We start from the raw sequence: 15,877 nt of genomic DNA on the forward strand, positions 1-15,877 counted from the left end.
CTCTTCCTAAGTTATTTTTACCAGGTATTTTGTCAAACAAAGAGAAAATAACAAATACAATCTGCTTCTTTTTTTTTTATTTTTATAATTTCTACTTAGATACATTTGTTTGTCTTTAGGAGATACAATGAGGTATTTTTACTTATATCAAGCCAACAAACATTCTTTAGGGTAGGAGCATTGAAATTCTCCTTTGTGTAAAACACTTTGTGATTAATTATATTTACCCTACAGTGCTATGAAAACCCAGAGCTTACTCTTCTTTAACTACCAGCCAGCCCTTCTTTAATCCCCAAGCAGTCACAATATCCCCATCTTCTGCTTTCCTTGGTTTCTAATGCCCATCAGCATCCATAAATTTAATATTTTAGACTCCCACCTTTGTCTCCCCTGCTTGGCTTATGCCAGCTAAGGTAATGCTCTCCAGATCCATGTGTGTTCATACATAGATATTTTCTTTCGAAAAACCATATTCCCAAAGGAATTTAAAACATGCCATCTGAAAACATATTAAAGAGGCATGTTGATTATTTCAAGCTAAAATCACTTGAGGAGCCTCGCCACGCTTCTTCCACTCCAGTCCGGAGGTCGCTGTCACGCTCCGGATCTCCAGGCCTCTGTCTTCGTGGGACCATGAGTCTTGACATCCAGTGTGAGCAACTGAGTGATGCCCGGTGGACAGAGTTCTGTGTTCTGATCCAGTAATACCAAGTGGTCAGGTTGAAGAATGACTGTGGCCTCCCTCAAGTGCGGTGCAAAGACATCATCAGCTCAGCGATCCAGGCCAACCCTGCCCTGACAGAGCTCAGCCTTAGCAACAATGAACTGGGTGACTGGGTGCTGCTGCTGTGGGTCTGGTGCTCCAGGGTCCACAGAATCCCACTTGTAAGATCCAGAAGCTGAGCCTTCAGAACTGCAGCTTGACGGAGGCTGGCTGTGAGGGTCCTGCCTGGCATGCTGCGTTCTCTGTCTACCCTGTGTGAGCTACATCTCACTGACAACTCTCTGGGGAACGCAGGCCTGAAGCTGCTCTGTGAATGACTTTGGGACCCCCTAATGCCATCTTGAGAAACTTCAGTTGGAATAATATAACCTCACAGCTACCAGCTGTGAGCCCCTGGCTTCACGGCTCAGGGTGAAACCTGACTTTAAGGAGCTAGTAATGAGCGACAATGACCTCCATGAAGCTGGTGTATTCTGTGTGAGGGCCTGAAGGACTCTGCCTGTCAACTGGAGTCACTCAAGCTGGAGAACTGTGGTATCACATCAGTCAACTGCAAAGATCTGTGTAATGTTGTAGCCTCCACAGCCTCACTGCTGGAACTGGACTTGGGCAGCAATAAGCGGGACAATGCAGGCATGGCAGCGCTGCGCCCAGGACTGCTGCTTCCCAGTTGTACACTCAGGACTCTGTCGCTCTGGGAGTGTGATGACTGCAAGGACCTGTGCTGTGTCCTCAGGGCCAAGCGGAGCCTGAAGGAACTTGGCCTAGCTGTCAATGAGCCGAAGGATGAGGGGGCCCCTGCTGCTGTGTGAGAGCCTATTAGAGCCTGGCAGTCAGCTAGGGTCACTGTGGGTAAAGACCTATAGCCTCACAGCGGCTTCGTCTTGTCCCCACTTCTGCTCGGTGTTGACCTAAAACTGTTCTCTGCTGGAACTGCAAATGAGCAGCAACCCATTGGGAGATTTGGGAGTCCAGGAGCTTTGCACAACCCTGGGCAAGCCAGAACCGGCGTCACGCGTGCTTCGGCTGGGAGACTGGGATGTGACAGACAGTGGATACAGCAGCCTTGCCACTGTCCTGCTGGCCAACCACAGCCTGAGGAATCTGGACCTCAGTACCAACTGCATGGGGGGCTCAGGTGTCCCGCAACTGTTGGAGAACCCCAAACAGCCCAGCTGTGCCCGTCAGCAGCGTGTCCTGTGTGACATTTACTGGGCAGATGAGGTGGAAGTCCAGCTTCGGGGCCTGGAGGAGGAAAGGCCTTCCCAGAGGATCATTTCCTGAGATGTGCACCTCTGGGCACATCAATCCCGCCCCAAGGGCAGCCAGCAGGATCTCTGGCTCTGGGTGTCCTAGTGTTGACCGGCAGTAAGCATTCTGATCTTACTTCAGGAGAAAACTTTAAGACACTTTATAACTTTATAACTTTTATAACCATCAGAACAGGCCATTTGATTTGCTCTTGCCACCATGCTATCCTATCATAAAGATTTTCTTGGATATTTCATCTTTGAGTCCTGAGAGTCTCTCACCTCCCAGGTCTCTGGCGTATTCTGGAGGGTCCCCCCAACCTCCTATCTCCTGAGGTTGTCCGTTTCCATTCTTTCTGTTGGCCCTCAGGGCTTCAGTGCTTTTCCCTCACCCAATAGCAGATCAGGTTCCCCTCTCTCCTCACTCCCTCTCCACCCCCCTGCCCTGTCTCTCCCTCCCTCCCCACTTGCTTTCTTCTCCCTCCCAAGTGGGACTGAGGCTCCTTACTTGGGCACTTCAGCTTGTTGACCTTCTTGAGTTCTGTGGACTGTATCTTGGGTATTCTGTTGGGAAGAATGTCTTACACATAATGAGGCTAGAAAATGGCCCCGACAACTACAGAGTAGTAACGGGGGTTGCAATGGACCAAATAAATAAATAAATAAATTCTTTGAAGCAATCCTCTACTCCTTCTACATCTTCCCTCCAAATATCTCTTAGTAATAGTCCTAGAATTTACTTTCCTAGACCTGACTGCTACTTGTTCTGTCAAATCCTCACAGATTTATTGTGACTAGCCTAGAAAGTTTGGTTATCATCTCTGTAACGAGTGAGCCACTGGTTGTCACCTAGCCTGTTCACTAGTACAAAGACTTGAACAACCAGGAAAGTCAGAGGACCACACAGTAAAGAAAGGGAAAGCACTGGCTTTATCCCTCCCCGATCAGAAAAGTCTAAGGCTGGAAGAAGTTAACTGAATGCTGCCCTGGGCACTTTATAAGACTCCTGGGTACTCCCCTTTCTTAATGATTCTGTTTAGATATCAGCCTGGTGCGTTTCCAGGGATCCTTCTCCCAGTGTGTTCTGGGAAGAAGAAAATTCTATCCCAGGAAGTCTGCCATTGCTTTCTCTGCCCACCTTTGTTCATATAGCTCCCCTTCACCTGTACCTCACATGTTAAGATTGCCATGTACAAGAAAATTAATTAAATGTGTGTGCTCTCTTCTCATTCACTCTGATATTAGATCCACCCCAAAACACTGTATATGAACTAAGGGGACGAGGAGACAGGATCTCTGTGTTTTTCCTTTCTCTTCCCTTGTCATATTCTTTTAATGATAAAAGGGCTCTCTCTCCTCATCAACAGCCAAGTTAACACTGTAGCAGTGATGAAGGACTTGATACACAAGGCCTTAGGTGTTTCTTTCACATGATTATTACTAAGTAGAATGAGGTTATAATGCAAATGTATTTATGAATTTTTCATGTGTGAAGAATATGGAATTTTTGAAAGCTGATTACTCATTACAATTTTTTAAACTGTATTCAGTGGCATAATAGAAAATTTGTCACCATGTCAACCAGCTTTCGAACTACCCCTTGACCAGATAAAACAAGTGAAACCAGATTGTCAAGTGTAATTGATATAGATTTATAGATTATTTGACATTTTAAAAAAGCCAATTGAAGTACATATGCTTTTACTTTAGCATAAAAATGTAAAGTGACACATTCCTGTGAAATATCATATGGATAACTCCCAGAATAAAGACAAATATATAATACATGTCAGAGAACATTTTAAAGAAGAATTTTATATCATTCACCAGACCTTGTGACAACACATTGTCATGACTTCCAATCTTTTCTCCAGGATTCAAAATGAACTTTTCAATAGACCAATTCATGACTAGACTCAGAGATTCAAACAGTCCCCTCTCAATAACTGGTGAACAAAATGAGAAGAAAATCAATAAAGACTGATGTGCTATAGGTAGGGGCTGGTGGGGAAGTAGGTTAAGTTAAAGGAATAAAGGAAGTGATGTACCAAGTAGGAGATTTATTAGAGCTTTGTAGGAAAGAACTAACAAGGAGAATAAGTTTAATGAAGGTTGCAAACAGGTTGCTAAACAGGCAAGTTGCTAACTGAACAGGGGATCCAACCAACAAATCAAGCAATGTCGAACTCCTTAGTTCTGCCTTGCTATAGTGGCACCTAAAGTTGCTTCTTCACATACTGCTTTTTTTACTCTTCTTTTAAAAAGATGTTTTATTTTATGTGTATGAATGTTTCACCTACATATGTGTATGTGCATCGTGTGCATGCCTGGTGCTCGCAGAGGCCAGATGAGAGTGATGGATCTCCTAAAACTGGCATGATAGATGGTAGTGAGCTGCCCTGTGGGTGCTGGGTACCAAACTGGGACTACCATCATATTAATACCTTCTGCCTAAATAAACTATGCTGTTCATATAAATCAGTATGCACCATAAACTTCTGTCTGTATAATTATAGTTTAAAATATAAGAAATATATGGGCTTGCTGCAGACTCATGAGGAGCTGAGCTTGGATCCCCAACACTCACGTAAAAAGCCTGGTATTGTAGCATATTCCTGTGGTTTCAGTGCTATAGAAGCAGAGACATGAGAATTCCTTGGTTTTCCTATCCAGTCAGTGATATTGATGAGCTTCAGAATCATAATGAGACCCTGTCTCAAAAAGTAAGGTAGATAGGAATTAAGGAAGACACCCATTTTCGTTGTCTATCCTTCATCCTTATCTGCACATACATGTATGTACGGTGATCAAACATAATGCACACACAAACACATATACCCTCATACACACAAAATAAAAAAAAAATCTAATTAAAACTAGTATTTCTCTTCTTGAAAACCATCCATAAGCAACACGGAGGAAAAATAACCAGAAATCTAAACTACATTTTCAGTAATATCAGATCTATGGAACCCAAAATATAAGATATGAAGAAGAGCTGGGCAGTGGTGCCACACGCCTTTAATCCCAGCACTTGGGAGGCAGAGGTAGGCAGATTTCTGAGTTCGAGGCCAGCCTGGTCTACAAAGTGATTTCCAGGACAGCCAGGATTATACAGAGAAACCCTGTCTCAAAAAAAAAAAAGAAAGAAAGAAAAAAAAAAAGAAAGGAAGGAAGGAAGGAAGGAAGGAAGGAAGGGAGAGAGAGAAAGAGAGAGAGAGAGAGAGAGAGAGAGAGAGAGAGAGAGAGAGAGAAAGAAAGAAAGAAAGAAAGAAAGAAAGAAAGAAAGAAAGAAAGAAAGAAAGAAAGAAAGAAAGAAAGAAAGAAAAAGAAAGAACAAGATATGAAGAAGAGCTACTAAACACAAAGAGAGTCAGACCTAGGGTGGCCATTACCCTGGTCAGAGAAAGACTACACAAGTTAGTTTTTTAAAGTGGGTCATCACTTAGACTGGTTCTGTTCTCTGTGGAATTTGCTTCATCATAATAAATACTTCTACAATTACTATTATTGTACACAAATAGATATACAAACACATGTGCATTATAACCATATTCATTGGACCTAATGAGTACAGTTCGTGTTGTCCATATGTCCATGAGTTTTCTAATGACCACTAGGCCATGGGCAATCTGTCAGTGAGCTCATTCCCCGAAGAAAACCGATTCTTCCTTCAGCCGCTCTTCTACTGGCATAGGGACTTGTGAACATTTCTCCTACCATGTTAGCATGTTGAGTGGTGTGATCTTGTGCAAGTCTTATGCAGGCAGAAACAGAGTTTAGAGTTTGTGGTACAACCTCTGTTATGTCCAGAAGACATTTCAGAGAAGTCTTGCCGGTCCTCTGGCTCTTACAGTCTTTCTTTCCCTTCTTTCATTTTGCGCTTTGAGCCTTAGGTCCAGGTATTATATTATAGAGGTCTCATTTGAGGGTAATCAACCAGGGTGCTCATTTCTTCTGCAGAATAAGGTTTGACTGATGAAGAGTGAGAGACACACTTTTCTGTAGTATATAAGGGTAAGCATTTGGAAGAGAGTTGATTGCTTGTAGATTTATCATAATGGCAGTGGGAGGATCTTCTCTAGGGTTTATAATCTCTCCAGCCACAGGTCTGTGGCTGACTCTGTAGTACCAGATGTGAGCTATCACCTTCTGAGTGGAACCTAAGTCCAACCAGATAACTGTTTGTTACTCCTAACACATTAGTGCTGCTCGTGCGCCATTGGGCATATTTTATGATTATAAAAACCTTAAAGTAAATTAGCATTTCAAAAGATTCAGGTTGACATGCTGATACAATATCACATTAGTAAATATAATCATTGTCAGTAGTACCGAAAACTAATTTTACGATCATTGGTTTACTCCAGTGTATGAAACTGAGTTGACATGTTTATCATCTTATCAGAAAATTAACATATGGAAAATACCTACAACACCAGACCTATTTTGTAAAATCATCTAAAACGATTTGTCTCCAAGCACGACATAAAGAGGAGAAAAGTCAAGCAACTGAAGGGTAGCAATTAGAAAAATGTGAAATTTGGGGACACAAGCTGCATGCTAGAGAAATATTCAAAAAGGAGTTTGGAGAGATGGCTCAGCATTTGCAACTTTATCAGAGGATCTTCATTCCCAACACCCACCCAAGGCTCCCCATACACCTGTGACTCTAGCTCCAGGGATCCTCCAGGGTATCTCCTTCTGGACTCTGTAGGCAGAGACAAACATGGCGCACGCACACACACACATGCACGTACACACACACACACACACACACACACACACACATCTAAAAAGAAACACATTAAAATTTATTATTTAAATTTTTGCAAGGCAACAAATGTGAGGATTGTAGGATCAAACCTTTTCCAAGTATAAGTTCACCTTGCCATTGTCTGCTTAGATATGTCAAGAGAAAATCTATGGCTTTTCTGCTTTGGTGAGAGAAAGAAGAAAAGAGCATCCGCCTCCTCAGTTATATCTTTTTCTACTTCAATCACAGCTAAAATTGTCAAACTAAGTGCATATTCTTGTGAGCGCCAGGAAGTCCGTGATCATGCTTCTTTTAATCATTTCAATGTACTAGAAGTCTTCTGTTTCAGTTCTAATTCAAAGAATGCTTTTAACTTTAAATGGCTTCCTGAATTATTTCTGAAGTAAAGGTTATATTTCTAAAACTTTTCTATTGAAGAATAGGTGTCTAAAGTTTAACAGGTATACATTATTGGGAATATATTAGAAAGGCATGTTAATCCATCAACCACTGTACTAAAGATCCTCTGATAATGTGCTCAAGTATACCATTGTTGGTCATCCTCAAATACCCCTAACATTGAATGAGTACTTGGTCCTCCATTATTCATGCAGGACTATTTCTAATCACTTGCTGGTAGATGTGATCATTGCTGACATTAACATTTCATGTACATTTTGTACCTATATGGTATACTTATAATATAAAGCACTAAGACTGAAATGTGTTGTTCAAAAGGTACATACATACATAAATGTTATCAACACATTAAATGTTGTGAAATAACCATAGAAGATACAAACTTGACCCATGAATTAGTATTTAAAAAATGTTCTTTGTTTTAAAATTCTCACTGAGATAATTTAAAAATTTGAATCATAATTCTAAACATTTACCAAAAGCTTAAAATGTTTGTATTTTAAAGATTTAACTTTTACTTCATTTTGTACTTTAAATAAAACAACTACATTGGGTTTGGGGAGTCTGCTCCTTTCTTTTAACTCATAATTTGCCTGAGCTATCCTCCTTTAACTCCAACGTGGTCATGCCCCAATATTCCACACTTCTGCTTATCTTTTGTCTTCCTCAGGAAAAGAGGATGGAAAGATCTGGGAGATAAAGAAGTCAGGAGGATTAATGAAAAAGAAAGGGTGTATATAAAGGCCATATAGACACACACTAACTGGTAATTCAGTGAAATTAGAGGGTGGAGAGATATCTCAGCAGTCAAATGCACTGACTATTCTAGAGAACCCAGGTTTGATTTTCAACCTCCACATGGTGGCTCACAATAGTCTATAACTCTACTACCAAGGGACTTGACAACGTTTTCTGGCCTTATTGGGCCCCAGGCATGCACATGGTGCACAGTCAGGTATGCAGACAAAATACCCACATACAAATAAAATAATAAAATAAATTTTGATTATGATACTCCACTTGTGGAGTTAATTATAAAAATATGAATATTGTTTTTTCAATACTTATCTGAAATTCATGGCTTCACTACATTTATTAAGGCTAAAAATACACACAGAAGAAACACTTTACAAAGTTACTTAACTTTTAATGTATATTAGTACATCATCAATAGACATATCACTATGGTGGTTATTATACTTTTAGTTCTTTTCCTTGTTGTTTTTTGTTTGTTTGCTTGTTTGTTTCTTGATATAGAATTTCATGTGGCCCTGACTGGCCTCCAACTCACTGTATAGTCAAGGGTGGTTTTGTGCTCCTATTTTTCTGCCTTTACATCCTGAGAGCTGAATGACAGTTGTGAGCCAGCACATCCAGAGTCACTTTACTATTTCATTGTATTTCCTAGACTATGGCAGTGTATAAATGATAATCATAATGGATGTTCTTATATATTTCCCAACTTCAGCATACGGTGTTAGCATTTTGCATGTAGAATGATCATTGTTATTTGCCTGTGATAAAATATATGCCAGGTTCTTTCTAATGCTGTTCAGCTGAGTTTTATTAAAAATTTAATTGTATTCCTAATTCATTTCAGCATCCATTGCTTTGACATAGTTGTTCTTTTAGTTGATAATATGATGAGCTGATTGCTCTTTGGTATCCAACACTGTTTGCCACTTTTGCTGTATTGAGCACTTGAGTTATTTTACAGTAATTTTACCCTGGGGAAAAAAAATCAGTGCATTGCCTTTGCTCATGTTTTAGTTATAATTTGCCATCAAGTGTTATAAGATGTGTTGTGATCTTCTTCATTGGCCTACTTTTACAGTCAACAATATGCTGATTTCATTTAAAACTGGTGTTATCTTTCATTTTATGATCTGGGAAAGCTGTAAATTCCTTCTGAGGTTCTATGGTTTTAAATAGTTTGTGAGATTTCTACTACAATTATTGGTGAGCCTTATACTACTTTGGCAATTATGTTCTAATAATTTTCTCCATTCTTTAAAAAAGAAGATGATTATTGTGTATGTGTATGGTGCACGTGTGTAGGGTAGGGTGATTTCTGTGTATCTTCCAACAGCAGCAGGCATAGTTTCTAACTGAATCCTGCTAATTAAGACTTAAACTTGAGCATAGCTGCACCCGCAAGTCAATCGTCAGAAGACACTGCAGAGAACCAGATAATACCGAGAGACGACAAATCTATGTGCTTTAAATGAGTACCGTTGCAAAGCTACAGCATCAACTAATAACAATTAATTAAGTTTTCTTCTCCCATGATTAACAGGTGCTTCCTTCATTGTCTACCTGTGGGAATATATAGAACAAAATAGTCAGTTTTTTAAATGTTCTGTGGAACATTGAAAACCACGCTTCAAACATACTGAGCTCAGACTATGCCAATTAAATCTAATGTGTCTATTATTCAGTTTCTCTTATAAATACATGTGGCATGGAGGCTTAGCTAGTGAATATATGTTTGCCTTTGGAACACTAACAGCTTATCTGTGCCTTGTATGTAAAGTATGAGTAATGACTATCTAGAAAACAGGATTGAGGATAGGCAGGTTTTTCTAAGATCCTACCCACGACAGGCACTTAAATGTAGTAACTATCATTATAATCATTATTTCTCATAATAAAAAGGCCACTCAGAAATGTTCAGTTCATACAAAAGAGAAGCATAGGCATTTGGTCAATTTGTGCAGGTAAGAATAAAGGTGTGGATAAAAGCAGGTATCTAAAGAACTGTATATTGAGTGTGTGTGTGTGTGTGTGTGTGTGTGAGTGTGCGCATGTTTAAATTCTGTGAGTAATGTATGTAGTCCCTTCACATGATGTGGAATGGCGATGGCCATGAGAACGGATGGACAACAGAGAGGGCGTCCACAATGTCCTTTCTAATCACTCTCCACTTTATTGTTTCCAGACAAGGTCTCTCACTGAACTGGAAACTTGCCACCTGTGCTTTGGTTACTTCATCCACAAGCTCTTGGGATCACTTACTTCTGCTCTCGGTATGTACATGAAGATATGAGGTGTTGGTCATGTGCAGCCAGGCCTGTCTTATTTTTCAACATGAGGATTTGGACTCTGGTCCTCACAATTACACAGCAAGTGTAAGCATTTACCCACTGGGCCATTCCTCAGTCACTCACAGAACTGTGTGGAAAAAAACTTAAAAACTGTTGTGAAACCCTTAGCTATTACATACATTTACCACGATGTGATATAAGTCATAGATCTTAAGAAGATTGATGATGTCACCAAAAGAAATATTTCCCAACCATACAGGCCTTTCAAAGTCCAAAGCAGAAGTAAACATGGACGACATATAAAACACAAAATAGACTCACACCGGAGACATTATTTTGTGTCTTTGAAAATTCCATGAGAATATTTTGAAAACAAAATGTATACATTTCTGTCTGCCTGTGGCAATTTACAATGTGCGATTTACAACATTATAGTACAATGTTCAACTTGTGCTTATATGTTCACATACAATTTATATTATTTCTGACTATGAGTAACTATGACGTGACTGATGAAAACGTGATTCTACTTATCCACACTGCTAGGACTTCCAGTGGACTCAAATGACCAGGCCCTGTGGATGTAGCAGGTACAGAGTAGCAGCAGGGAATTTGCTGATTCGCCCAAGTCCATTACCAGCCCTAGCAGTCAAGCATTATGAACATTAAAGCTCAGCATTCTTACACTAGTGTGGTGGCAGTGTCTTGTGATGCCAGTATACTGGGAAATCAGGCAAGAGAATCTCAAGCTCAAGGCCAGTGGGTGTATAACACACTAAAACCCTGTCAAAAGGAAAGGTTTTTCTTTCCTACCTTTACCTCATCCCTGATTTTTTTTCTGTCTTATCTTCTCACTTATAGAGGAATGATCTGAAAGAGATCTAGCCCCCCTTATCTGTGACAAACGCCAAGACATGCAATGACACTTGAAGCTCCAGATAATACCATGTCTTATACATGGTCAGTTTGCCCTTGTATAACATGTCTGCTAAGGCATAATTTAGAAGTCATGTACAGTAAGAATTAATAATAACTAATGATAATATAGAACAATTATACCAACAGCCTATACTAAAATGTATGAATTGCTTCATAGTTGATATTTTCAGACAATGCTAGACTATGGAGTAGCTAACAAATTGGACAAGAAAACCACAGAGAAGGGAGTATTGTGTTGGTATGTGTGTGTAGATGTGAACATTAACAGTGATATGCTCATGTGAGAAATTCATAAGGACATATTCTCTACCCTCAGTAAAAGTTATGACAACTTAGAACTCATAAACACTTGACTCTTCTTCCTTTCAGAATTTCATATGCTTTTTCTGTTTAATAAAAGACCAAGACTCTCTGTCTCTAAGATAGTACTATCATTTTCATTTATCACTATGGTAACTATATAAATTCTTATTTTAGCTACAGGGACCAAACTTGGATTACTTTTCTAAAAGTCTCCAAGTCTCAATTATTGCTCATGTCTCCAGCCCTCGGAGATTCTACAGCCGTAGCAGCAACCCCGGAAAACACCATGGCCAAAATCATGCATAACACATTGAATAATGTTGAATATGAACCACACTATTGGAATCCTCAAATTGAGACAAATGTTGTCATGGCAAAACTATGCCTTTCCTTATTTTTCTAACAGTTGAGATCACATTAAAACAAAATGTAAAGAATTCTGAGAGTAAGTTTTTTTTTTAAAAAAAGTAAAGCAAAAGTAACATTCTGAAAGGCTCATGACATGTTTATAAGGTAACAGCAATAGCAAAAGGAGCCAGTGCTTCAGTCCTTTTGTGGTTCGAATTCTTTTTATAGCCATATCACTAGGAATAATTAGGTCATACACACAAACATAAAGACTAAGAATAAACAAAGTCACAAGTGACATCAGAGAAAAATTATAATAGTTAAGTTCTGTAGCATAAAAGTGATCGATATGATAAGTTACTAATTCTGGAATTAGAGCTGGAAAAAAACTCATGTTTATGTTATTCCTTTTTCTGTTGGGGCTTTCTTTATTATGAAGCCCAAACCTAATATTCTGAAATCATTGTGTTACTTCCCACATAAACAGCATTGCTTCTGATCTCCGACCCCTGGAGGGATTCAGTCCAGTCCTCTGGTACTGTGAGCAGATATGTTTCATGTATGTTCAATGTTCTGCACTTTCATTTTCTCATGAGCACCTCTGGACTCTGCATGTGGGACTTTCACATGTGAAGGGCTATGTAGGTAGGACCATGACATTGCTAAATTATAGTATTTTTCCACACCATCCTCTCATTCTTCAGTAGAGAGAAGAATTCCCTGTTGCCTACGGTTAAATGTTACCCAGTTATTTCATCTTATTAGATGGCTTTTCACACACAAAATTCAAAGTCAGATACGATACCACCAAAGCTGAATGGTGAGGTAGAAAACTATGACTAATAGTCAAGGGCAAATTGGTAGCAAGTAACTAATTACTCCTGTTAGTGGGCCATCCAGTCTTAAGATCCCAAGAAAGTCTTTTTCTCCTTCATACACTAAATACAGAGCAACTCATCTCCAGTCTGAAAAGTGCTTAGGAATTTCTTTCCATCAACAACGACTCAGTTCTCCAGTGAGCATCGGTTGCAGTGTAATTTAATTCTGACCTTCTTTAATTTGAGACAGTGTCCTATCCCAAGTTTTAACACTCTCACAGGATTGGCCTAAAGTCACAGTCACATACCCCGATTTGGAACCTGTGCTTCTGATCAATGGGCTACAGATGGCATTCCCAGTATCCTCTTTTGGGGTTTACTTGAATTTTCTAGAGTGGCTCAAAGAACTGAGGGAACTATTTTTAAATTTTATATATATATATATATATATATATATATATATATATATATATATATATATAATATATATATATATTAAACAAAGCAGCTGAAGATCGAGAGAAGAGGATGTAGGGCAAGCAGGGTGGGAAGGGACATTCATATTCCAGGACCATTCACCTCTGACTGCTCACTGTTCACCCAACCGTGTCCCTTTAAGTTTTTATGGAAACTTCACAACATTAGGCAGGAATGATTCACCTTAACCCTCAACCCTGCTTCCCTACTTAGAGGTCGTGGAATGGGAGCTGAAATCCCTTATCCCTGACTAGTAACCTAGAGAATTACCAGCCTCCTAACAGGAAGCAAGGGGCTTCCTCCCACCCACCGGTAATCTTATTAACACACAAAGACACTCAGCACTGGAGATACTGAAGGTTTTAGGAGCTGCTTACTGGCACAAGAGGCAGAGAATATGTATGTGTGTGCACCTGTGTCTGTGTGTGCCTTATGCTCAATATCACAGTTGTCATGTGACTAATGTTTGAACCCTGCCTATCTCAAGATCCTTAACTATATATACTTCTATGGCTTCAATATGAAATGTCTCTTCACAAATGCTTGTTTGGGGGAGGGGAGATTTGCCACTGCTAAGGAACTATTTTTGGATACTCTAGCAACTTTAGGAGGTGGGCCTACTAGAGGAAGTGGGCTACTGGAAGTAAGTCCTTGGGTATGTCTCCTGCCTGAAACTTTTACTGTTTCCTGGTCATTAGGAGCTGAATGGCTCTTCTTCACTATATATCACCACAGTGTTTTTCCTAAGAATTTATGGCCAAACTACCAGAGACAGAACTCCCTGAAGCTGATAGGAGAAATGTAAGAGGTAGAAGGAATGGAAGGCTTCCCTAGAGCCAGCTGCATCCTAGACACTATCTGTAATCTATAAATCTCTATGTCAGCTTATTCTGGAAAAAATGGCAGGATCTGGAATAGTAACATGATTTTTTTAAATGTAGATAGCTTCTTATGTTGGGGGAATCTCTTGGTGACATATGAAATACTGTAGTATAAAATCAAGGATGATCAGGACTGTTTATCAGAATGATCCTTTTCACATGGCTAATATCCTTTTGACACAGGGAACGTGTCTCTCCATTCCTAGACAATGCTGGAGACCTGAAATAAGGAGAAAACTCTGTTATATAACTAAAGAAGGTTAGTCCAAATCCAAGCATAAAAAGAACATAATACATGCAAGATTCTGCTATGAAAAGGGGAGGAATAACTATCCCCATAATGTTATGTCTCTACACGCCCTGAAAGACCCTCCCTCAACACAGTGGCTCACAGACTCACCACCAAGCTTGCTTGTCTCTCATTGTATCATAGAAAACATAACCTTCTCCTTTATCTCCTCTTTCCATCTTCTCATGACACCTGCCAAAATGTTAAGCCCTTCTTTATCCCTGGCTCCTCAGCATAGAGATGAGATCATAGGTCACCTGAGCCCACCATCTTTTTAGACTATGAGCTTGAAAACGATACAGTTCTCCCTTTCTTCGTCTCTTTCCCGCCAGCAGCTGCCGTGATCTTGCCTGTACTATTTGTACTACTGTGTTCTCACTCTCTCTGATTCCAAGTTTTCAGTTTCCTTCCAAGTCCATTTTTAAATGGGTTCACCAATGAGACAAGGAATGTATAAAAAGAGAGCCCCTAAGTGATAGAACATTGGGCCAAAATAATTTTTTTCCTTCCAGTGACTTCATTTGTTTTTTTTGTTTTTTTTTCCAAGAAGGTCAGCCATAGCTAATCACACTCCCAAAGAACTTGAAATGAGGAAAATGAGGTGACAGGAGCACATGGAAAGGCAGCTCACATGTTCTTGTTATTAGATTTTTCTATTTCTTCAAGCATATTTTGATTTTTTTTTTACCTTTTATAATATAGTGTGTAGAATGGAACTGAATACTGATACTCCTCTCCTTACAGTGCTTGGTATTTAGAACTCAGCCCTTGGTTAGTTTCAATCCCTTTCATGTTGTATTCTTTCAAACACCTTCATCTGTGCAAAGAGGCCATCTTTCTCAGGACCATGAATCCTTAGGTCTGTGGCAACACATGAAATCAATCAATACAAGTGTTCATGATGAATTTGCGATTGGCCATGACATTTCAGCCTCAACTCTTTATGAACTTTCAATGGACAAGGACGTTTTTCAAGAACTAAAGCTGGAAAAAGAATACATCCATCCTTAACTTGAAGCTACTTTTAAAATCTGAGGAGAAATAAAAGAAGTCATTTCAAGTTTCAAGTCAAGAATACAGGCATTAAATTTCGATGGGAGAAATCTCATCCATGTTACATACACACACAATACACACACACACACACACACACACACACACATATATATATATATATATATATATATATATATATATATATATACATAATTAAAGAAGAGGTCATTAGTTTGAATAGTGGTGGTAGGGACATGGGAGGAGTTGGAAGTGGTAGAAGGAGAAAGAATGATGTAAAATCAGTTCTTCCAAATGAAATTGTCAGAAACTTTCAAATAAAAAATAAAACCAAAGACTTCTTAAGAGAGATTTTTAACTCCAAAGATATTTTCCTTGAAAAGAAAGCATTTTAAGATTAAAAAAGAAATCTTCCTTGAGTATCCTATAAACATTTTAATTTTCTTTTTTTTCCTTTTTTTATTAAATATTTTCTTTATTTACATTTCAAATGTTATCCCCTTTCCTAGTTTCCCCTCTGAAAGCCCCCTATTCCTTCTCTCCTCCCACTGCTCACCAACCCACCCACTCCTGCTTCCTGGCTCTAGCAGTCCACTGTACAGGGCATAGAACCT

General features: G+C 39.3%; 1 pseudogene; it reads left to right on the forward strand.

The window, feature by feature from the left end:
* Nucleotides 1-633: 633 nt before the first annotated feature.
* Nucleotides 634-2,008, forward strand: LOC110333503 (annotated as a pseudogene).
* The last annotated feature ends 13,869 nt before the right edge of the window (nt 2,009-15,877 follow it).

This window comes from Mus pahari, chromosome 15, assembly GCF_900095145.1.
Source record: "Mus pahari chromosome 15, PAHARI_EIJ_v1.1, whole genome shotgun sequence".
In the NCBI taxonomy this organism is placed as follows: domain Eukaryota; kingdom Metazoa; phylum Chordata; class Mammalia; order Rodentia; family Muridae; genus Mus; species Mus pahari.